General features: G+C 45.6%; 1 long non-coding RNA gene across 1 annotated transcript in view; it reads right to left on the reverse strand.

Moving 5' to 3' along the window:
• Positions 1-24,627, reverse strand: part of LOC130273063 (uncharacterized) — a 224,993-nt gene extending 200,366 nt beyond the window's left edge. The window contains exon 1 of the long non-coding RNA XR_008843859.1: positions 24,471-24,627. This is a non-coding gene — a long non-coding RNA (uncharacterized LOC130273063). The remainder of the gene's footprint in view (positions 1-24,470) is intronic.
• Positions 24,628-25,284: the final 657 nt, after the last annotated feature.

Consider the following 25,284-nt stretch of genomic DNA (forward strand, 5'->3'; position numbering starts at 1 on the left):
CCGTGGATTTTTTTCTTTTTTTTTTTTATCGTCAAATGGTCGTGGTGGAGTGTGGGGACGATTTTACTTCAATATAATAAAAATCCCTGGGAACTTGTGTTTTTCTTTTCACTTTATAGACCTTGTAGTGGAGTCATCTCATAGACAGCATCTGTTACTAAGCTGGGGCTTAATGTTTACCCATAAAATGGCTAATGCTAACCCCTGCATTATTACACCAGTACCCACCACTAGCAGGGGTACTACAAAGACCCAAATGCATTAATATCCAGAACATAAAAAAATGATGCTCCTGCTAGAGCAGTAGCAGGCTGGTATTATTATGCTGGGAGTACTAGGCTGCTGCTGCTTGGCTTTGTACCTGGCTGGTTATTGAAAAGCAAAAATAAAAAATAAAACTAATTATATATTAATGTATTTTAAAAACCACTGCGGCCAGTGAGTGATTGAACAATTATTTTTTTGTGTGCTGGGTCGGAGAAAAGGAATAGTACTGGTGGTAGATTGGCAGCAGGTGAGATTGTGTTTTACTATTTTGTTCCCGACCATGAGCACTTTTATGTATAAAAATATTTTCTCAGACAACCCCTTTAACCCCTTAGTGACTGCCTGACATCTAAAAACAGTGATAACTAAGGGGCTTTAAGCCAGGCTGCCTAGTGGCAGCCTGATTGGTCCATACAGGTCCCCTGTGCCAGTTTCACAGGAGTCTTGCTTTCAGAATGAGATCCGGGACCCTCCGCCGACTGCCCAGAGGAAAGAAGTCCTGAAAGGTCTCTTAGGCTATGTTCACACTAAGGAATATCCGCACGGAGAATCTCCATGCAGACATTCTGCAAACTGCAGGCTCCAGCATAAACATGCCGGTGCTAGGACTGCACAGTAATGCGCCGTCTCATAGACAGTTCATTTCTCAATGCGTTCATTCTCTCTGCAGACACGCAAAATTGAATTTCCGTGCTGGAAACATCGGGCACGGAAATTCCATCGTATGCACAGAGCAGAATAATCTTGTTGAATTCAATGAGACCCTGCTGCAGCGGAATCTCAGTGCCGGATTCCATCGCAAAATCCGGCACAGAAACTCTGACACGTGAACATGGCTTAACAGGATCTGCATTTCAGGAGTTAAGCATTATAAAAAGATTGCTGGCAAAAGCTCCCTACTGGGACTAGTGAAAAAAAAGAATGTAAAAATATATATATATATTACACCCCCCCCCCCCCCCAAATAAAAATGCATAGATTCCCCATATAAAATACATTTTTGTGTAAAATATAAAAAATTTTAAAAAAGAACTATTCTTATTTGTTATCAAATAACTATACAAACTACATAATTATTCATCCCACACAGTGAACACTGGAAAAAATAATTAACTTAACAATGCCAAAATGCAAAAACAAAAATATAATAATATATACAATATCAAAAAGTCATATGTACCGGAAAATAATACCAGTACAAAACACAAACACCCAGCTAGCTCTGTTAAAAAAAAAAAAATTATAATAATAATAAATAAATAAATAAATAAAAAGTTACAGGTCTTAGAATGTGGCTACACATTTTTCTTTGTTTAAGTGTTGTAAATGTTGTATTGCTGTAATCGTATTAACCCACAGAAAAAATTATAATATAAAGTAATTATTTTCTGCACGGTAAATGGCGTAAAGTTAGAAACAAAAAAAAAAAAACACAAAGTTGCAATTTTTCATTACCCCCCCCCCCCCCCCTCAAAAATATAATTAATAAAATGTTATCAATAAGTTATACGAACCTCAAAAAAGCATGTAAAAGATATAGGTATTAAAATGTAAAAAATGATGTAAAAAAGATGGTTTGATCAGTAAGACCCAAATTGGCTTGGTGACTAAGGGGTTAAGACCTTGCATTGTTGGAAATTGAAGGCACAATCCATTATCCCCGCCATTGATTCCTGAATTGCTGGATGGTTCCCACTTAATTAGATCCTCAAGGTTCATATATTGTAATTTGGTTTATAACAGAGCAGAAGATGTATGAAAAATAGTGTTTATATTGTGTAGTGGACACTATGAATATCAAGCCATGTCTTTCGCATCTTGCAAGGCTACGACAACTTTCCAGCATTTTATAATGTTCATAGACGCCTTATATCAGTTTCTGAATAAGTTATAAAATTTCAATTTTGCAGACGAACATTAGACCCATGGGGGAGATTCATCAAGGTGTTATATAGTAAGATTCTCTATGTTGCCCATAGCAACCAATCACAACTCAGCTTTTTTTTCTCATATTGCTCTGGTTGGTTACTATGGGCAACAAAGAAAATCTTACTATAAGACATCTTAATAGATCTCCCCCATAAGTGTTGAATCATCTAAAGGTGCCCATACCCGAAACTGGCGGGTCAACTGTCTAAAGCAGGGGTTCTCAACCAGGGGTACGCCACAGGTTTTGCAGGGGTACAGCAATTCGCTGACAAATACCGGCCATGCATTGGCCAGTATTTGTTAGCGTAGAGTGGGGATTGGACGCCACAGTCACCGTGGCAGCTCACTATATTGTGCCGCGGCCACTTTACATGAGCTGCAGTGGCTGCTGGGCCTGACGTGTGACGTCCCTGATATTACGTGGAGGTGCCGGCACAGCACAGAAGGACGTCACCTGTCAGTGCGGCGCTCCGACTCCCGCCGAACGGGATAGACACAGGCCTGGTAAGCATGTTAAACTAAGTGTAACGCCGCAGTATGGGAGGGTGTTATTGTATGCATCTTCTATATTGGCCCAGGGGGATTGGAGTGGGGGGGGGGGATAATGGCAAAAGGGGATTAAGATGGAGGGGGGGGATAATGGCAAAAGGGGATTAAGATGGAGGGGGGGATAATGGCAAAAGGGGATTAAGATGGAGGGGGGATAATGGCAAAAGGGGATCAGAGGGAAAGGGGAATAATGGCAAAAGGGTATTAAGATGGGGGGGAGATAATGGCAAAAGGAGATCAGAGGGAAGGGGGAATAATGGCACAAGGGGATTAAGTATCACATTAGTATCGCATTAGAAAGGTAAGCACACGCCATTATGAAATTAAGTACTTTTATTACTTATTTTGTCCGCGGGTAACCCTCGCGTGTAAGTTCTGTGAGAGGGGTACCCGTGGACATACTTTCACACTTTGGCGGTACAGTCGCAAAAAAGGTTGAGAACCACTGGTCTAAAGTGTAGAGTCCTCCAGATTCTCCCTCCAAAATATGATGTTGGGGTAAGAGAAAAGCTGAGTATGTTGGATTTGAATTACCCAACCCTATTGTTCTGGAACATATACACTGTCACCAGTTGTCTGGCAGAAGCTTATCCATTCCTTCTTTGTAGAGAACACTTACATTTTAAGCTGTGCCAAACGTTCATGTGTATTGGGATTAGCTTTCAAACCTTAAAGGAGCACTCTGGGATATGAAAACGTATCCTCTATCCTAAAGATAGGGGATAGGTTTCAGATTGCGGGGGTCCGACTGCTGGCATAGGGGATACGTTTTCATATCCTGGAGTACTCCTTTAAGAGGTCATTAGCTCTATATTAAATTGGAAAAATTTGAATTCCATCAAGAAAATACAATTCTTGTGGTATATAACTACTGTTCTAGGGTTATACACTGCTCAAAAAAATAAAGGTAACACTAAGATAACACATCCTAGATCTGAATGAATGAACTAATCGTATGAAATACTTTCGTCTTTACATGTTGAATGTACCGACAACAAAATCACACAAAAATGATCAATGGAAATCAAATGTATCAACCCATGGAGGTCTGGATATGGAGTCACACTCAAAATCACAGTGGAAAACCGCACTACAGGCTGATCCAACTTTATGTAATGTGTTTAAAACAAGTCAAAATGGGGCTCAGTAGTGTGTGTGGCCTCCACGTGCCCGTATGACCTCCCTACAACGCCTGGGCATGCTCCTGATGAGGTGGTGGATGGTCTCCTGAGGGATGTCCTCCCAGACCTGGACTAAAGCATCCGCCAACTCCTGGACAGTCCGTGGTGCAGCGTGGTGTATGGAGCAAGACGTCCCCGATGTGCTCAATCGGATTCAGGTCTGGGGAACGGGAGGGCCAGTCCATAGCATCAATGCCTTCCTCTTGCAGGAACTGCTGACACTCTCCAGCCACATGAGGTCGAGCATTGTCTAACATTAGGAGGAACCCAGGGCCAACCGCACCAGCATATGGCCTCACAAGGGGTCTGAGGATCTCATCTCGGTACCTAATGGCAGTCAGGCTACCTCTGGCAAGCACATGAAGGGCTGTGCGGTCCCCCCAAAGAAATGCCACCCCACACCATTACTGACCCATCGCCAAACCGGTCATGCTGGAGGATGTTGCAGGCAGCAGAACACTCTACAAGGTGATGCTTCCTGAGTGGACAGTGTGATTTCACAGAAGTGTAATTGACTTGGAATTACATTGTAACATATACATAGTTACAGTTGATCCAGAGGAAGGCAAATAACCATCATACTAGAGGTAAAAATTCCTTCCTGACTCCAAATATGGCATCAGAATAAATCCCTGGATCAACCTTCTGTCCCTATAAATCTAATATACATAACCAGCGATGTTATTATTCTCCAAAAATGCACCCAGACCCATTTTAAATTCATTCTCATTCTTTTACAGAGTTCATCATGACCACCTCCTCTGGCAGAGAATTCCACAGTCTCACTGCTCTTACAGTAAAGAACCCCCGTCTGTGCTGGTGTAGAAACCTTCTTTTGTCTAGATGTAGAGGATGCCCCCTTGTTATAGATACAGTCCTGGGTATAAATAGATCATGGGAGAGATCTCTGTACTGCCCCTGATATATTTATATATAGTTATTAGTGTTGCTCGCGAATATTCGCAATACGAATTTTATTCGCGAATATCGCTTATTCGCGAATTCGCGAATATGGCACTATATATCCGTAATTACGAATATTCGTTTTTTTTTTGTTTTTTTTTCTTCACAGTACACATAACAGTGATCCATCCCTCTCTGCTTCCAGCTTGTGTGGTGTAAAGAAGGCTCTAAAACTACTGTGTGAGACTGGTGCGCGAATTTTTGCATATGCGAATTTTTGCTTGCACACGTTTTCTTATATGCAAATTTTCGCATATGCTAATTTTCGTAAACGCGAATATTTGCATATGCGAAAATAAAATGCGAATATTCGCGAATATATGACGAATATTTGTCCATATATTCGCGAATATTCGCGAATTCGAATATGGCCTATGCCGCTCAACACTAATAGTTATTAGGTCTCCCCTAAGCCTTCTGTTTTCTAAACTAAATAACCCTAATTCTGATAATCTTTCTGGGTACTGTAGTCCTCCCATTCCCTGTATTACTCTGGTTGCCCGTCTTTGAACGCTCTCCAGCTCCACTATACCTTTCTTGTACACTGGTGCCCAGTACTGTACACAGTATTCTATGTGTGGTCTGACTAGTAATTTGTACAGCGGTAGAATAATTTCCTTGTTGTGGGCATCTATGCCCCTATTGATGCACCCCATTATTAGCCTTGGCAGCAGCTGCCCGACACTGGTCACTACAGCTAAATTTACTATTAACTAAGACTCCTAAATCCTTTTCCATGTCAGTCATCCCAAGTGTTCTCCCATTTAATACATAATCCCAGCCCGGATTTTTCCTCCCCATGTGCATTACCTTCCATATATGAGTGTTGAACCTCATCTCCCATTTCTCAGCCCAAACCCCCAACCTATCCAGATCCATTTGTAACAGAGCCCTGTCCTCTATTGTGTTTACCGCTTTACACAGTTTAGTATTATTCAACCCCTCTACAAGGTAATTAATAAATATATTAAATGGGACAGGACCCAAGACTGACCCCTGTGGTTCCCACTGTGGTTCCCACTAGTAACAATCACCCAATCAGAATAAGTACCATTAATAACCCCCCTCTGTTTCCAATCACTGAGCCAGTTACTTAGGTTAAAGCACTGGGGGAGAAATTTAGCAGGCTTAGTCTTTCCTTGTTCAGGCTTATGTCAAAAGAACAAAAAATATAAAGGTGTTCAGGGTAGTGCCTAAAAATTAACTTTTATTTGGATCATTAAAAAACCACCCAAAGATGTGTTTGATTCCAACACCATTAAAAATTGAATAGATGTAGACCACCAGGAGCAGTAACCTTCCAGAATCAAAGGAGACGCTCAAACTGTGCCACAGCTAATTAGTAATTAGACAGAGTCCTGGCCTATAATATAGGGACAGAGTCTTATCATTTATGTATACCTGCTGCTTTTCCCTACAGGATTTATAGGGATAGGAGAATATTTTTATTGCAGATGGATGACGTGTTCCCTACGCCAAGGACCTCTTTAATACTTTTGGTTTGATTTGATATACCGACTGTATATATATAAAACCTATTAATCTGACATACCTTTTCTGTACATATTATATGCCTCCCTGAGGATGCCATATAAATATATGGCAGAAACGCGTCGGTGGTACAATATAATAGTGGTATGATATGCTGCTAGTTTTGGTAACCCATAGTTACTAATTAGCTGTGGCACAGTTTGAGCGTCTCCTTTGATTCTGGAAGGTTACTGCTCCTGGTGGTCTACATCTATTCAATTTTTAATGGTGTTGGAATCAAACACATCTTTGGGTGATTTTTTAATGATCCAAATAAAAGTTAATTTTTAGGCACTACCCTGAACACCTTTATATTTTTTGTTCTTTTGACATATTTGAATGCTGGGTGGAATTACGCTTAAGCGTGGTCTGAAGTGGGACCTAACACATTTACGTCTAGTTGATTATCCTTGTTCAGGCTTACACACATTACTTACCCACTTACACACATTCTCCCCCAGACCAATCCTTCTCATTTTATGCACCAACCTTTTATGTGGCACCGTATCAAATGCTTTGGAAAAAACAGATATACGACATCCAGCGATTCCCCCTGGTCCAGTCTGGAGCTCACCTCCTCATAAAAGCTGATAGCATCCCTTAGAAAACCCTGAAACAATTTACATACAACAGAGGGTAAACTAACAGGCCTAAAATTCCCGGGGTCACCTTTTGACCCCTTTTAAAATATTGGCACCGTCTTTGTTATGCGCCAGTCCTGGGGAACAGTCCCTGTCACTATAGAGTCCCTGAATATTAAAAATAGGGGTCTGTCTATTACATTACTTAATTCCTTTAGAACACGGGGGTGAATGCCATCTGGACCTGGCGATTTGTCTATTTAGATTTTTTGTAGGTGGCACTGTACTTCTTCCTGGGTTAGACAGTTGTCTTGTACTGGGGCGTTTACCTTAAGTCACTGTATTTCACCTGGCATTTCATTTTCCTCAGTGAATACAGTGGAGAAGAATTTGTTTAATATATTTGCTTTTTCCTTATCCCCGTTTATAATTTCCTCCTCATCATTTTTTTTAAATGGCCAACATTTTCATTTTTAACCTTTTTGCTATTTATATAGTTAAAAAACATTTTGGGGTTAGTTTTACTCTCTTATTGTGTTGTTTAAGTGTTCCCTTTATTTTTTTTGAGCAGTGTATATACTGTAGGGTTAGCAAGAGTCGAGCTATTAGGTGCTGGGTCCTCTAAAAAATATCAAAAATCCAACAATTTGGAGGATTTACTAACTTTCATTGATGTCCTTAGGGGCCCTTTCACATGGCAAAATGTCCATCCAGAAAAATTCCAGGAGGACATTCCATGAACAACAAGTGATGGCAGGACAAGATGTTGCTAGGAGGACTTGGAAATTCGTTGTCTTCATAGACTTCGCTGAAAGAATTAGAATTTTTGCGGCAGGTACATGGTGCAGCAGAATCCCATTGAAAACAATTCGAAGTAACATTTTTCTAGGATTCCATTCAGAAATCTTGCCATGTGAATGGGCCCTTAGAAGGAGCAACTCAGCAAATAATGGTGTGCACACGCTCCCAATATCTCACAATGTGGATCATTGCAGCCTCTGTCCATATTATCCTTGGGGATCTAGCTGTAGGAACTTTATGTCATCGCACCAGTTTCCCAAGGAGAAGAATTCCATCCTAGTAGTGGTTGATCAGAAAAGAAGCAGACATTCTGCTTTATGTTGTATACTTCAGGACTTTTGGTAAAGAGATTGCTGATCTTGTAATTCAGATGTCTCTGGCCGTGGAGTAAAATTTATGGAAAGATTCTGGCAGTATTTTTGCACAGTGATGTTAGCTTGTCCGCTGTATATCATCGCAGTAAATGATCAGACTGAGCAAAAACCTTCCACCAGTATCTCCAGTATCTGCCATCTGCAGAAGGACTGGATCAGCTTACTTCCAGAGGCAGGTTTGTCACACGAAAATTCTCACAATTCCTCTACTAAGGAAAATATAAAGGAGTACTGCAGCCTAATACAACTTATCCCCTGTCTGCAGGATAGGAGATAAGTGTCTGATCGCTGAGGGTCCGAACGCTGGGACCCCATGTGATCTCCTGTACGGGGCCCCAGCTCTCCCCATGCAGGTGGTGTGTCGGCCGCAGCATTATGTCGCGGCTAACATGCCCCCTCCATGTACCTCTATGGGAGATGCAGCGTTCGTGCTTCCCCACCTCTCCCATAGAGCTGTATGGAGGCGGCGTGTCTGTCGACCTCTTAGTGAGCATTAGCCACACAGAGCCGCAGTAGTACAGGGTCCCCGTACGGGACATTGCAAGGGGTCCCAGCAGTCAGACCCTCCGTGATCAGACACTTATCCTTTATCCTGTTGACAGTGGATAAGTTGTCTATGGCTGCAGTACTCCTTTAAGATGTTGCTTCGCCTTAAATCAAGTGTCACCTTCAGATAAAAAAAAAAAAAACTCCTATTTTCTGGTCAATTTACAAGAATAACAAGGCCCGAACTGACAATTGTCCAGGCCTGGCAGTTTCCCAGTGGGCCGCCTGTCTCGCATTTCAGCTGTATGTTTAACCCCTTAAAGCGTTACTCTCATTAAAAATATTTTTGACTTGTTGCTCAGACATCGCACAGTGTCTCACTCCTGGGACCCGCTGCAATCATGAGATGGACCAGGGGAATGGACAACATTGTGCTCCATATGACGACCAGAAGATCCCATCTTTCTTCTGCATAGACTTATAGTTTTCCATATAATTCCATAATAATTTTTTGCATCATGATCTGTAGTTTTTATCAGGAGAGAAATAGTAGAAAAGATCCAGCTCCCCATGTGCTCGTCCCTCGTCCGGACTGTGCTGTGGCAAGCACAAGAGCAACGTGTCAAACAAAGGAGGTTGTCCTGCATTGAACACTTGTCCAACACCTGAAACGCGTCACTTATATCCTGTTTGCTGGCTTTTAACTATAAAGAAGATTTTGGCACCATTACCTCGCTGGACTACCTCCTTTGTTTGTAGTTTTTATCAGTACCATATTTAGATGGCGCTTTTCCATCACTTTTTATTTTTTCTGATATCTGAAATTACGTTTGGTATTTTTTCACGTTTACATCATTCATGTGTTGGATCGTAAACATATTTTAATAGTTCAAACAATTCTCCATTCAGCAAAACCAAATATGTATATATTTTACTTTTTTTGTTACGTTTTTGGAGGGTGATTTACATTTTTATTAAAAGAGATGATTATTTATATTTTTTAAAAATTTTTTTATATATTGCACATTTTGTATACCATAGCATAGGATTGATCAGTATTATCAGCACTCTGCTTATCTGGTATTACCGGTGAGCCCAGGCTGATGAAAGCCACTATGTATGAAGCAAGCTCGCTCCAAGGCACTTAGCAAGCACAGGACGTATATGTATGTTCTGAGTTGTTACGGTATTGAATTATATGCAACACCACTGTCTGAGGCAGCTGCGGAGACCTGCAAAGGGAAACCGCAGTTAACTATTGTGGCTAGTGTTGCTCGCGAATATTCGCAATGCGAATTTTATTCGCGAATATCGCATATTCGTGAATTCGCGAATATTCGCGAATATAGCGCTATATATTCGTAATTACGAATATTCGTTTTTTTTTTTCACAGTACACATCACAGTGATCATCCCTCTTTGCTTCCAGCTTGTGTGGTGTAAAGAAGGCTCTAATACTACTGTGTGAGACTGGTGTGCGAATTTTCGCGCATACGAAAATTTGCATATGCAAATTTTCGCATTTGCGAATTTTCGCTTATGTAAATTTTCGTATGCGCGAATTTTCGCATATGCGAAAATAAAACGGGAATATTACGAATATGCGAATATTCGAGAATATATGACGAATATTCGTCCATATATTCGCGAATATTCGCGAATTCGAATATGGCCTATGCCGCTCAACACTAATTGTGGCTAGTGAGCGCAGCAGCAGGACAGAGGGACAATGTCTGTCAGGCTTTCATGCTGTATTGTCGCTCACAAAGTCCTCCTGCTTGCACAGAAATTGTGTTATAAACTATTTACTCGTGTGGGGCTGGAGCTGCATCACATCACACACAGTCACACTTACAGTGCAGCTTCTGTCATTGTCACTGTGGCTGTGATGTCTTTCCCTGTTTTGCCTCTTCTTGCAGGGATAAGGAGCTCGAGAGGGATCAAAGACGGGCAACCAGAGTACTACTGGGAATGGGAGGACTACAGTACCTACAGTGTAATCAGAGAAGACGTCACCTGCGAGTCACTGGACTATAGTGGAGCTGTCGTCTCTCTTGACCTGTCTCTTATAGTAAATAACTGTACTGCCCAGAAGTGAATACACCCTAAGGGGAAGTGTCCAAATTGGTCTCAAAGTGTCAATATGTTGTGAGGCCACCATTATTTTCCAGCACTACCTTAAAGGAGTAGTCTGGCGCGCACTTTTTTCATTTTATCCCGCCCGGGCTGCAAAATAAAAGAAAACACACTTTCTCTTACCTGCCAACGAGCCCCCAGAGCTCCGGTACACTCCGGTACAGGTGTTTGGTCCCCGGGCTGTATTCTTCTTACTTCCTGTTAGCCCGGCTGTCACGATGCCGGCTGGCAGGTGGTGGATCCTCTGTGCCAGAGAGGGATTGGCGTGGACCGTGCTAGAGGATCGGTTCTAAGTCACTACTGGTTTTCACCAGAGCCCGCCGCAAAGCGGGATGGTCTTGCTGCGGCGGTAGTGACCAGGTCGTATCCCCTAGCAACGGCTCAACCTCTCTGGCTGCTGAAGATAGGCGCGGTACAAGGGAGTAGACAGAAGCAAGGTCGGACGTAGCAGAAGGTCGGGGCAGGCAGCAAGGATCGTAGTCAGGGGCAACGGCAGAAGGTCTGGAATCACAGGCAAGGAACACACAAGGAACGCTTTCACTGGCACTAGGGCAACAAGATCCGGCGAGGGAGTGAAGGGGAAGTGAGGTGATATAGGGAAGTGCACAGGTGTAAACACTAATTGGAACCACTGCACCAATCAGCGGTGCAGTGGCCCTTTAAATCGCAAAGACCCGGCGCGCGCGCGCCCTAGGGAGCGGGGCCGCGCGCGCCGGGACAGAACTGACGGGGAGCGAGTCAGGTACGGGAGCCGGGGTGCGCATCGCGAGCGGGCGCTACCCGCATCGCGAATCGCATCCCGGCCGGAGGTGGTAACGCAGCGCCCCGGGTCCGTGGAACCGACCGGGGCGCTGCAGTGAGGGAAGTGTAGCGAGCGCTCCGGGGAGGAGCGGGGACCCGGAGCGCTCGGCGTAACAGTACCCCCCCCCTTGGGTCTCCCCCTCTTCTTGGGGCCTGAGAACCTGAGGATCAGACTTTTGTCCAGGATATTGTCCTCAGGTTCCCAGGACCTCTCTTCTGGACCACAACCCTCCCAATCCACCAAAAAAAAAGTTTTTCCTCTGACTCTCTTAGAGGCCAAGATTTCTCTGACAGAGAAGATGTCCGAGGAGCCGGAAACAGGAGTGGGAGGAACAGATTTAGGAGAAAAACGGTTGAGGATGAGAGGTTTAAGAAGAGAGACGTGAAAGGCATTAGGGATACGAAGAGAAGGAGGAAGAAGAAGTTTGTAAGAGACAGGATTAATTTGAGACAAAACTTTAAAAGGACCAAGATAGCGTGGTCCCAACTTATAGCTCGGGACACGGAAACGGACATATTTAGCGGAGAGCCATACCTTGTCTCCAGGGGAAAAAATGGGAGGAGCTCTTCTTTTCTTATCTGCGAATCTCTTCATGCGAGAAGAAGCCTGTAAGAGAGAATTTTGGGTCTCTTTCCATATGGTGGAAAGATCACGAGAAATTTCATCCACAGCGGGCAGACCAGAGGGCAAGGGGGTAGGGAGGGGGGGAAGAGGGTGACGGCCGTACACCACGAAAAACGGAGATTTGGAGGAAGATTCAGAGATTCTGAAATTATACGAGAATTCGGCCCAAGGTAGAAGATCTGCCCAGTCATCCTGGCGGGAGGAAACAAAATGTCGTAAATAGTCACCCAAGATCTGGTTAATTCTCTCTACTTGTCCATTGGATTGAGGATGGTATGCAGAAGAAAAATTTAATTTAATCTTGAGTTGTTTACAGAGAGCCCTCCAGAATTTAGACACAAATTGGACGCCTCTATCCGAGACGATCTGTGTAGGCAACCCGTGAAGACGAAAAATGTGTACAAAAAATTGTTTAGCCAACTGAGGCGCTGAAGGAAGACCAGGAAGAGGGATGAAATGTGCCATTTTGGAGAATCGATCAACGACCACCCAAATAACAGTGTTGCCATGGGATGGGGGTAAGTCAGTAATAAAATCCATACCAATCAGAGACCAAGGTTGTTCGGGGACAGGTAGAGGATGAAGAAAACCAGCGGGCTTCTGGCGAGGAGTCTTATCCCGGGCACAGATAGTGCAGGCTCGCACAAAGTCCACCACATCAGTCTCTAGAGTCGACCACCAATAGAAGCGAGAGATGAGTTGCACAGATTTCTTAATGCCCGCATGACCTGCGAGATGGGAGGAGTGACCCCATTTGAGGATCCCAAGGCGTTGGCGTGGAGAAACAAAGGTCTTTCCTGGAGGAGTTAGTCTGATGGAGGCTGGAGAAGTGGAAATCAGGCAGTCAGGAGGAATGATGTGTTGAGGAGAGAGTTCAATTTCAGAGGCATCTGAGGAACGAGAGAGAGCATCGGCCCTAATGTTCTTATCAGCAGGCCGAAAGTGAATTTCAAAATTAAATCGGGCAAAGAACAGAGACCACCTGGCCTGACGAGGATTCAGCCGTTGGGCAGACTGGAGGTAGGAGAGGTTCTTGTGATCGGTGTAAATAATAACTGGAAATCTTGATCCCTCCAGCAGATGCCTCCATTCCTCAAGTGCTAATTTAATGGCTAGAAGCTCTCGATCCCCAATGGAGTAGTTCCTCTCCGCCGGAGAGAAGGTCCTGGAAAAAAAACCACAAGTAACAGCATGCCCGGAAGAGTTTTTTTGTAGAAGGACAGCTCCAGCTCCCACTGAGGAGGCATCAACCTCCAATAGGAAGGGTTTAGATGGGTCAGGTCTGGAGAGCACGGGAGCCGAAGAAAAGGCAGACTTGAGTCGTTTAAAGGCGTCTTCCGCTTGAGGAGGCCAAGACTTGGGATCGGCATTTTTTTTTGTTAAAGCCACAATAGGAGCCACAATGGTAGAAAAATGTGGAATAAATTGCCTGTAATAATTGGCGAACCCCAAAAAACGTTGGATGGCACGGAGTCCGGAGGGGCGTGGCCAATCTAAGACGGCAGAGAGTTTATCTGGGTCCATTTGTAGTCCCTGGCCAGAGACCAAGTATCCTAGAAAAGGAAGAGATTGGCATTCAAACAGACATTTCTCTATTTTGGCATAGAGTTGATTATCACGAAGTCTCTGAAGAACCATACGGACATGCTGGCGGTGTTCTTCAAGATTGGCAGAAAAAATCAGGATATCGTCCAGATATACAACAACACAGGAGTATAGGAGATCACGAAAAATTTCATTAACAAAGTCTTGGAAGACGGCAGGGGCGTTGCATAGACCAAAGGGCATGACCAGATACTCAAAGTGTCCATCTCTGGTGTTAAATGCCGTTTTCCATTCATCCCCCTCTCTGATGCGGATGAGATTATAAGCACCTCTTAAGTCCAGTTTGGTAAAAATATGGGCACCTTGGAGACGATCAAAGAGTTCAGAGATGAGGGGTAGGGGGTAGCGGTTCTTAACCGTGATTTTATTAAGACCGCGGTAGTCAATGCAAGGACGTAGAGAGCCATCTTTTTTGGACACAAAGAAAAATCCGGCTCCGGCAGGAGAGGAGGATTTACGGATAAAGCCCTTTTTTAAATTTTCTTGGACGTATTCAGACATGGCAAGAGTCTCTGGGACGGACAGAGGATAGATTCTGCCCCGGGGTGGAGTAGTGCCCGGGAGGAGGTCAATGGGACAATCATAAGGCCTGTGAGGAGGTAGAGTCTCAGCTTGTTTTTTGCAAAAAACGTCCGCAAAGTCCATATAGGCCTTAGGGAGACCGGTTACATGAGGAAGCACAGGGACACGGCAAGGTTTACTGGGAACCGGTTTTAAGCAGTCCTTGGAACAAGAGGGCCCCCAACTCTTGATCTCCCCAGTGGACCAATCCAGGATTGGGGAATGGAGTTGAAGCCAGGGAAGTCCAAGAAGGATTTCAGAAGTGCAATTGGGGAGGACCAACAGTTCAATCCTCTCGTGATGAGATCCGATGCGCATTAGAAGGGGCTCCGTGCGGAAACGTATAGTACAGTCCAATCTTTCATTGTTTACACAATTGATATAGAGGGGTCTGGCGAGACTGGTCACCGGGATGTTGAACCTGTTGACGAGAGAGGCCAAGATAAAATTTCCTGCAGATCCAGAGTCCAAGAAGGCCACAGCAGAGAAGGAGAAGGCAGAGGCAGACATCCGCACAGGCACAGTAAGACGTGGAGAAGCAGAGTAGACATCAAGGACTGTCTCACCTTGGTGCGGAGTCAGCGGACGTCTTTCCAGGCGGGGAGGACGGATAGGACAATCCTTCAGGAAGTGTTCGGTACTAGCACAGTACAGGCAGAGATTCTCCATGCGGCGTCGTGTCCTCTCTTGGGGTGTCAGGCGAGACCGGTCGACCTGCATAGCCTCCACGGCGGGAGGCACAGGAACAGGTTGCAGGGGACCAGAGGAGAGAGGAGCCGGGGAGAAGAAACGCCTCGTGCGAACAGAGTCCATATCCTGGCGGAGCTCCTGACGCCGTTCGGAAAAACGCATGTCAATGCGAGTGGCAAGATGGATGAGTTCATGTAGGTTAGCAGGGATTTCTCGTGCGGCCAGAACATCTTTAATGTTGCTGGATAGGCCTTTTTTAAAGGTCGCGCAGAGTGCCTCATTATTCCAGGATAATTCTGAAGCAAGGGTACGGAACTGTACGGCATACTCGCCAACGGAAGAATTACCCTGGACCAGGTTCAACAGGGCAGTCTCAGCAGAAGAGGCTCGGGCAGGTTCCTCAAAGACACTTCGAATTTCCGAGAAGAAGGAGTGTACAGAGGCAGTGACGGGGTCATTGCGGTCCCAGAGCGGTGTGGCCCAAGCCAGGGCTTTTCCAGACAGCAGGCTGACTACGAAAGCCACCTTAGACCTTTCAGTGGGGAACTGGTCCGACATCATCTCCAAGTGTAATGAACATTGGGAAAGAAAGCCACGGCAAAACTTAGAGTCCCCATCAAATTTATCCGGCAAGGATAGTCGTATTCCAGAAGCGGCCACTCGCTGCGGCGGTAGTGACCAGGTCGTATCCCCTAGCAACGGCTCAACCTCTCTGGCTGCTGAAGATAGGCGCGGTACAAGGGAGTAGACAGAAGCAAGGTCGGACGTAGCAGAAGGTCGGGGCAGGCAGCAAGGATCGTAGTCAGGGGCAACGGCAGAAGGTCTGGAATCACAGGCAAGGAACACACAAGGAACGCTTTCACTGGCACTAGGGCAACAAGATCCGGCGAGGGAGTGAAGGGGAAGTGAGGTGATATAGGGAAGTGCACAGGTGTAAACACTAATTGGAACCACTGCACCAATCAGCGGTGCAGTGGCCCTTTAAATCGCAAAGACCCGGCGCGCGCGCGCCCTAGGGAGCGGGGCCGCGCGCGCCGGGACAGAACTGACGGGGAGCGAGTCAGGTACGGGAGCCGGGGTGCGCATCGCGAGCGGGCGCTACCCGCATCGCGAATCGCATCCCGGCCGGAGGTGGTAACGCAGCGCCCCGGGTCCGTGGAACCGACCGGGGCGCTGCAGTGAGGGAAGTGTAGCGAGCGCTCCGGGGAGGAGCGGGGACCCGGAGCGCTCGGCGTAACACCGGCACGTCACACAGAGCTTCAGCCTATCACCGGCCGCAGCGATGTTCCGCCTCGGCCAGTGATAAGCTGAAGCTCCATGTGATGTGCCGGGCTAACAGGAAGTAAGAAGAATACAGCCCGGGGACTGAACACCTGTATCGGAGCTCCGGGGGCTCATTGGCAGGTAAGAGAAAGTGTGTTTTCTTTTATTTTGCAGCCCGGACGGGATAAAATGAAAAAAGTGTGCACCGGAGTACTCCTTTAATCCTCTTGGGAATGGAGTGCCCCAGAGCTTCACAGGTTGTCACTGTAATCCAATTTCACAGAGCTGGTGAATGTTAAAGACCTTGCACCCTCCCCCACCTTCCATTTGAGAATGTTCAAAAGGGTTTAGGTCTGGATACATTTTTGGCCAGTCCATCACCTTTACCCTCAGCTTCTATAGCAATGCAGTGGTGGTCTTGGAGGTGTTTGGGGAAGTTATTATGTTGGAATATTGCCCTTTGGCCCAGTTTCTGAAGGGAGGGGATCATGCTCTGCTTCAGTATATCACAGTACATGTTGGCATTCATGGTTCCCTCAATGGACTGTAGTTCCTCAGTACCAGCAGCACTCATACAGGCCCAGACCATGACACTTCCACCACCATGCTTGACTGTAGACAAGACACATTTGTCTTTGCACTTCTTACCTGGTTACTGCCACACACACTTGACACCTTCTGAACCAAATAGGTTCTTTTTTAGAGTGGGTTCTGGCATAGGGTTTCTTTTTACCCCAGACTTAGGCCTATGTGTTTTATAATTAATGTGGTCTAATTCTGGCCCCTAGCCTGTATTTTTCTAGTGAGTCAGGTTCTTTGTAAGCCACTGACTCCCCTGGTGGTGAGGGCTTAACAACAGGATTGGGCAGTTGGAATCCAACATGGCCAATACTTCTTTCACTTGACATCTGCCTTTGAAGAGAAGTGAGCCTGTCCTGCAAAGACATATCTAATGTGTATGGCCATCTTCAAAGGGTGTTGTCCACTATCCCAGGCATAGGCAACCTTCGGCACTGCAGATGTTTTGGACTACATCTCCCATGATGGTCTTTCAGCCAAAATGCTGCCAAAGCATCATGGGAGATATAGTGCAAAACATCTGCAGTGCCGAAGGTTGCCTATGCCTTCACTATCCATAACAAGCCCAATAGCCCAATCGCTTATTCCAAGAATGGAGGTGAAATGTCCCTGGAATGACCCGTGCTCACCGCTCCTGCATGGCCTGCACTCTATTCATTCCCTTTGGGGTTTAAAAATATTACACAATACTAAGCTCAGCAATGCTTAGAAGCCCCATAGAGAATGAATGGAGCACTAGCCATGCACATGTACAGGGACACTTTCTCCCTCCTCTGGGGATCAGTGGGGGTCCCAGCAGTTGGACTCCCAATTATTCTGTGGATAGCTTTTTGAAATATGAATACCCCTTTAAAGGGGTACTCCACTGGAAAAAAATGCTTTTTAAATCAAATTGTGCCAGAAAGTTAAGCAGATTTGCAAATGATTTCTATTAAAAAATCTTAATCCTTCCAGTACTTATCAGCTGCTGTTATGATCCACAGGAAGTTCTTTTCTTTTTGAATTTCCTTTCTGCCTGACCACAGTGCTCTCTGCTGACACCTCTGTCCATTTTAGGAACTGTCCAGAGTAGAAGCAAATCCCCAGAGAAAACCTATCCTGCTCTGGACAGTTCCTAAAATGGATAGAGATGTCAGCAGAGAGCACTGTGGTCAGACAGAAAAGAAATTCAAAAAGAAAGGAACTTCCTGTGGAGCATACCGCAGCTGATAAGTACTGGAAGGGTTAAGATTTTTGAATAGAAGTAATTTACAAATCTGTTTAACTTTCTGGGACCAGTTGATTTAAAAGAAAATGTTTTCCAGTGGAGTACCCCTTTAAGGGGCTTATCCAGCATTAGAAAACAGAGCTGAATCCTCAGTTTGTGTGTGGTATTGCAGCTCCCTTCCGTTTAAGTGAATGAAGCCAAGTTGTAATAATGCACACATCCTGAGGACAGGTGTGGTGCTGATTTTGGAAGAAATTAGCTCTGTTTTTCTATTTCTGTATTACCTCTTCAGGTGTGGGATTGGAACAGACAGTAGATGGCAGGAGGAGAAACAGCGGGATGCCACTCAGTCTGCCCACATAGACCCAATATTTAGGAGCTGCTCCTGCACCTAAATGGTTATAATCAAGTGGCTTACTAAATCACCCCCACGTTTTACACAACATAAATTCACACCTTTCAGTTTTGAGATATTTTTGCCAAAATGTGTCCAACTTCATGGCGAAATCAACACAAATACAGTAAATACACCCTGAACCTGGGCAGAATTTTTGGGTAAAAGGCTGGGTTCCCATTACGTTTTCCCCCATACGGGAGCGCATACGGCAGGGGAGAGCTAAAAATTGCGCTCCCGTATATAATTCATTTCAATGTGCCGGCTGCAGTGAAACTTTCGGACCGGTCGGCTAATTTTTGCCCCGTATGTGCTTTTCCCCCACACCTAAAACTGTGGTCGACCAAAATGAGCCGACGGGACCGAACGTTTCACTGCGGTCGGCTCATTGAAATGAATTACATACTGGAGCGCATAGAAAGGCAAACGGGAGCGCAAGTTTTTAGCTCTCCCCTACCGTATGCGCTCCCGTATGGGGGAAAACGTAATGGGAACCAGCCTTATATGGAGGACCCAGAGCATGCTATAAGGCTCATTCTATTAGTCCAGAAAAAAAGAAATTAACAAAAGATGGTCGACACCTAGTGAATCCCACAAAGCTCAAGTTAGAAAGATGGTGTAAGAGCATGAACTCTTACCAGACGTGGTTTTGCACTGGGCGCAGCACCATTGATGCATATAGTATAGGATGAGGGTCAGCAGCAACAAGGTTCATGCGAAAATCCGCAAGGAGCGACCTGGTGAGATGCTAAGGGTCTATTCACATGGCAGAATTTCCCCATGCGGAATTCCACCTCAAATGAAAGCCCAATAGACTTCTATGGGATTCTGCACTCCCATTCACACTTCTGAATTTCCGCTTGCGCACGCGCAAGCGGAAATTCAGAAGTGTGAATGGGAGTGCGGAATCCCATAAAAGTCTATTGGGTTTTCATTTAAGGCAGAATTCTGCATGAGGAAATTTTGCTGTGTGAATAGACCCTAAGGGTACGTTCAGACGCGCGAATTTACTGCAGATCTGCCACTGAAGGACCACTTTATGTTGCCTTTACATGTACCTGCTCGGAGCGGCAATACGCTTCTACATGAAGACACACTGAAGAGATGTGCGAGTCACTGCGCATGCGCGGTGTACTCGCACACATCGCGGCCGCTACCCCTGCTCTATGAGCTAGGCCGAGAGCTGCCGCGATGTGAGAGTATACTGCGCATGCGTGCGGCGACTCGCACATCGAAGTGTGTCTGCTCGTAGCTGCGTATTGCTGCTCCGAGCAGGCACATGTAAAGGCAGCATATAGAGATCCTTCAGCGGCGCATCCGCAGCGAAATACTCGCGAAAAAATACGCCCATTTGAATGTACCCTAACAGGGGATTACGTGGGCAAGTCACAGGGAAAATAAAACTTTTTAAAGGTGCGTCTCCTAAAGGATCTCCAGGAGACCATTCCCTGAAGATCCTTCGGGAGAATCGCCCCCCAAAAAAGGTTTTATTTTCCTCATGACTTGTTCACATGATCCACTGATTCCATCAGTTCATGTACACTAATATAGGTAAATATACAATTGTTCTTTAAAGGGGTACTCCACTGGAAAAAACATTTTTTAAATCAACTGGTGCCAGAAAGTTAAACAGATTTGTAAATTACTATAAATTTTACTTTTGTAAATTACTAAATTACCTTTCAATAATTATCAGCTGCTGAAGTTGAGTTGTTGTTTTCTGTCTGGCAACAGTGCTCTCTGCTGACCTCTCTGCTTGTCTAGGGAGCTGCACAGAGTAGAATAGGTTTGCTATGGGGATTTGCTTCTAAACTGGGTGGTTCCCGAGACAGCTGTCATCAGAGAGACAGAAAAGAACAACTCAACTTCAGAAGCTCATAAGTACTGAAAGGATTTTTTAATAGAAGTAATTTACAAATCTGTTTAACTTTCTGAAGCCAGTTGATATATATAAAAAAAAGTTTTTTTTCCTGGATAACCCCTTTAAACAGATTTGTAAATTACTTCTATTTAAAAAATCTTAACCCTTCCAGTACTTATCAGCTGCTGTATGCTCCAGAAGAAGTTTAGTAGTTCTTTTCTGTCCGATCACAGTGCTCTCTGCTGACACCTCTGTCCATTTTAGGAACTGTCCAGAGTAGGAGCAAATCCCTATAGCAAATCTCTCCTGCTCCAGACAGTTCCTGACATGGACAGAGGTGTCAGCAGAGAGCACTGTGGTCGGACAGAAAAGAAATTCTCCTGTGGAGCAGCTGATAAGTACTGGAAGGATTAAGATGTTTTAATAGAAGTCAATTACAAATCTGTTTAACTTTCTGGCATCAGTTGATTTAAAAAAAAAAAAAAAAGTCTACACGATCCGTAAAACCCTTTTTATTTGCAGATATACACTGAGTAAACAGGGCTGGTTGTAATGAGAGTCTCAGAGCGGCAAGACTGGATTGTTTGTTTGGGAAAGAGTCTTAAGTCATAAAAGGAGCAACGATCAAATTAGGCCTCGTGAACCGTAAAAAACAATTACGGTCTGTTAGTCAAACACACAAGCGAGTGGTGAAATATCACAGGGCGGCCATTAATGGGACAGACATAGATTTATTGGCAAATCTGAGTCAGATTCTGTGGTGCCAAATCCTTTTATTGGTGTTTTAATGATTTGGTAACTTAAGTAGCGAGCATTATGGAACTATTAATGAAATCACCACTCTCTGATGAACCAATGAACACCGATAGCTCACTTGTTAAAAACAGGGGATAAAATGAACAAAAATGACTTGTTTTGAAACTCGAATTGTGACATGCCGAGCAATGGAGGCCCGGAAGATGTTACGCTCTAGATGGCGCCACAAGACTTCATACAAAACTACTAAGGCCTTGTTTATTAAATCTTACAAATCTGAGATAGAAAGAATCTAATACAGTGACCCCCCCCGACCTACGATGGCCCCGACATACGATCATTTCAACATACGATGGCCTCTCAGAGGCCATCGCATGTTGAAGGCAGCATCAACATACGATGCTTTTTTATGTCGGGGCCCTCGCATAAACTGCTATCCGGCAGCGCAGACTGCTTCAGCTGCCACCGGATAGCCGTTTACGGTGCCCTTGTGGTCCGCTGACGATCACTTACCTGTCCTCGGGGCTCCGGCGCGTCCTCTTTGGGATCCCCTCCATCGTCGGCGCTCTCCATCGTCGTCATCACGTCACTGCGCACGCCGTCCCGTCATCCAATAGGAGCGGCGTGCGCAGCGACGTGATGGCGGCGATGGAGAGCGCGAATGCCGGGGAAGAAGAGGCCTTGCCGGAGCGTCGGGGACACCTCGGGGACGTGACGACATCGATGGACGGCAACATCCCGGGCAGCGGTGACGAGCGGTGACGGTCCGGAGTGGCGGGGACAGGTGAGTACAACTTCCTCTACCAGTGGTCTTCAACCTGCGGACCTCCAGATGTTGCAAAACTACAACTCCCAGCATGCCCGGACAGCCTTTGGCTGTCCGGGCATGCTGGGTGTTGTAGTTTTGCAACATCTGGAGGTCCGCAGGTTGTAGACCACTGTCCTATACTTTACATTGCACGGATCCCTCAACATGCGATGGTTTCAACAAACGATGGTCTGTTTGGAACGGATTACCATCGTATGTTGAGGGACCACTGTAGTATTGACTTGGATACCTGTAGTTGGGGACTTCAAAAACTGGGAATTTAGCCTGTCCGGGAATTTAGCCTCTTGCCATGATGAGGTTAAAGGGGTTGTCCAGATAAGAAAAAAACATTTTCATATAACGTATTAGAGAATTGTGAATCCACCCCTTAAAGGGATACTCCGCTGGAAAACAATTTTTTATTATTATTATTATTATTATTTTTTTTTTTTCAAATCAACTGGTGCCAGAAAGTTTAACAGGTTTGTTAATTAGTCAAAAAAAGAAATCAGGGCTCAGGGTCATGAATATTGAACCAATTTGAGTTTATTAGTATATAAAATTAACAACGTTATGTGCTGTGACTCACAGGGCCCTTGTCAGTCAACAGGGACACAAGATAGCGAAAATGAATAATATACAAAGTGGCGGCAGATAAAAAGGCTATACCTTAATAAGACATATAATCAAAGTTGCATTTAGTAGATTCAGGGGCGGACACAGACAACAGAGGGCCCCTGTGCAAAGAATATGGGTGGCCACGTTACATTTGGTAGGTAGGCCCTTAGTCCAGTGTTTTCCAAACAGGCGTTGGCTGTTTGGGCATGCTGGGAGTTGTAGTTTTGCAACAGCTGGAGGCACTCAGGTTGGGAAACCCTGGACTAAGGGCCCAACTACCCACCAAAATGCCACCTTCTGTTGCAAAACTCTAACTTCCAGCTTAAGACTGTCCGGGCATGCTGGGAGTTGTAGTTTTGCAACAGTTGGAGAGACAATGTTTCGAAAACACTGCCGTAGTCAGTGTTTCCCAACCTGGGTGCCTCCAGCTGTTGCAAAACTACAACTCCCAGTATGCCCGGACAGTCTTAAGCTGGGTGTTATAGTTTTTCAACAGCTGGAGGCACCCAGGTTGGGAAACACTGGACTAAGGACCTACCTACCAAACCTGAGTGCCTCCAGCTGTAGCAGAACCATAACTCCCAGCATGCCTGGACAGCTAAAGACTGTCAGGGGAATGCTGGGAGTTGTAGTTTTGCAACAGCTGGAAATGCCCAGTTTGGAAAATACTGACTAAGGCAGTGTTTTCAAAACAGTGTCTCTCCAGGTGGGGCAAAACTACAACTCCCAGCATTCTCGGACAGTCTCTAGCTGTCCAGGCATGCTGGTAGTTATAGTTCTGCAACAGCTGGAGGCACTCAGGTTTGGTAGGTAGGTCCTTAGTCCATTGTTTTCCAACCTGGGTGCCTCCAGCTGTTACAAAACTACAACTCCCAGCAGAATTCTGGACAGTCTCTAGCTGTCCAGGCATGCTGGTAGTTATAGTTCTGCAACAGCTGGAGGCACTCAGGTTTGGTAGGTAGATCCTTAGTCCATTGTTTTCCAACCTGGGTGCCTCCAGCTGTTACAAAACTACAATTCCCAGCAGAATCCTGGACAGTCTCTAGCTGTCCAGGCATGCTGGAAGTTATAGTTTTGCAACAGCTGGAGGCACACTGATTTGTAAACACTGGTGTAACGCCACGTCCTATCTTCTCCACAGGCCAGACATCTGTGAGTGATGTCGTCAAGGCAGGGGTCACGGCCTGCTCTGTATCCTGTGTACAGCTCGGAGCAACGCGGGGGCAGGAGGAAGCCGGGCAGGAGCAGTGACGTCAGTAAAGTTTTTCTTTCTTTTGTTTCCGACGAGGGGGGCTGGCATAAGAGGGGGAAGGGGGCCCTGCAGATGCTCGCCATGGAGGTATGTGCGGGGCACGCTACTGTAGTCTGACTGATTGGCTGACTGTATGTAGTCAGTCAATGAGCAGTGCACAGAGGGGGCCCCCAGCGGTCAGTGAGTGACAGACACAGTCACTCACTGACAAGAAAGAAAAGAAGAAAAAAAAAAGCACAGGGCCGGCGGGCCCCCCTGAAGCTCCGGACCCCTTACAGGAGTAGGGGTTGTACCCCCCTGATGGCGACCCTGGCCCTGACTGTGAGCAGCAGCGGTGCAGCGCTGCTGCTCAGTGTGTGTCGTGTGAAGGGGCCCTCTGCCCTTTCATGATAAAAATGTGGCCACACACTAAATATGAATAAAATAAGAATAGAATAAAATATAATAAAATAACCTGGATCAAAATACTGCGCATGATAAAGTATTTTGTTCTCTGTCAGAGCTTATCAGACAAAGTTCTTGGTGTTGTGGATATCCCGGTGAGGTAACGAGTCTATGACTCCCTGTTTGGGAATATGGAATAATGCAAAGTCTCTGTGCAATGTTGGTAGCTGTATTAGTAGGTAACAGTTATACAGACATGTAGATGGTACCTTGTAGAGCGTGTCAACAGCAGTCCATGTTCCGGTGTCTCCTGGCAGGGAGCGGTAGTGGACTCCGTTTGTGGGGACTGCAGCGCTTCTCTTGATGCGGTGATAGCGAATTCCGGCGGCCTCATGCTAGAGGCAGCGCACGCTGTCACGGGTTGACTGGCAGGTCTGACGATGCCTCTCAGGTAGGCAAATAGGGGGAGATTTATCAAAACCTGTCCAGAGGAAAAGCTGCTGAGTTGCCCATAGCAACCAATCAGATCGCTTCTTTCATTTTGCAGAGGCCTTGTTAAAAATGAAAGAAGCGATCTGATTGGCTGCTATGGGCAACTTTTCCTCTGGACAGGTTTTGATAAATCTCCCCCATAGAGACTTGTGCTATCTCAATATGGTAGGTAGTGGTGGATACTAGGATAGTACAATTCTATTTTAGTGACCACCACTACCTACCATTTTGATCCAAAAGTAAAGAAACACAGAAGGCGGCCCTCACCATGCAGGATGTCTTTATTCACACTTCGGTGACAGGACGCTGGTAGCAGGCGGGGAGTGGGGTGGGGAACGTCTTGCCTCTATTGGTTGAACACCACCGCTACTGGATCGTATTGTCAAGTATACCTACCAGTGTATTGTCTGTGTCATTATCTCTTCTGTATACACACCTACCATATTGAGATAGCACAAGTCTCTATTTGCCTACCTGAGAGGCATCCTCAGACCTGCCAGTCAACCCGTGACAGCGTGCGCTGCCTCTAGCACGAGGCTGCCGCCGGGATCCACTATCACCGCATCAGGAGAAGCGCAGTAGTTCCCACAA

This window comes from Hyla sarda, chromosome 5, assembly GCF_029499605.1.
Source record: "Hyla sarda isolate aHylSar1 chromosome 5, aHylSar1.hap1, whole genome shotgun sequence".
Classification (NCBI taxonomy): Eukaryota; Metazoa; Chordata; class Amphibia; order Anura; family Hylidae; genus Hyla; species Hyla sarda.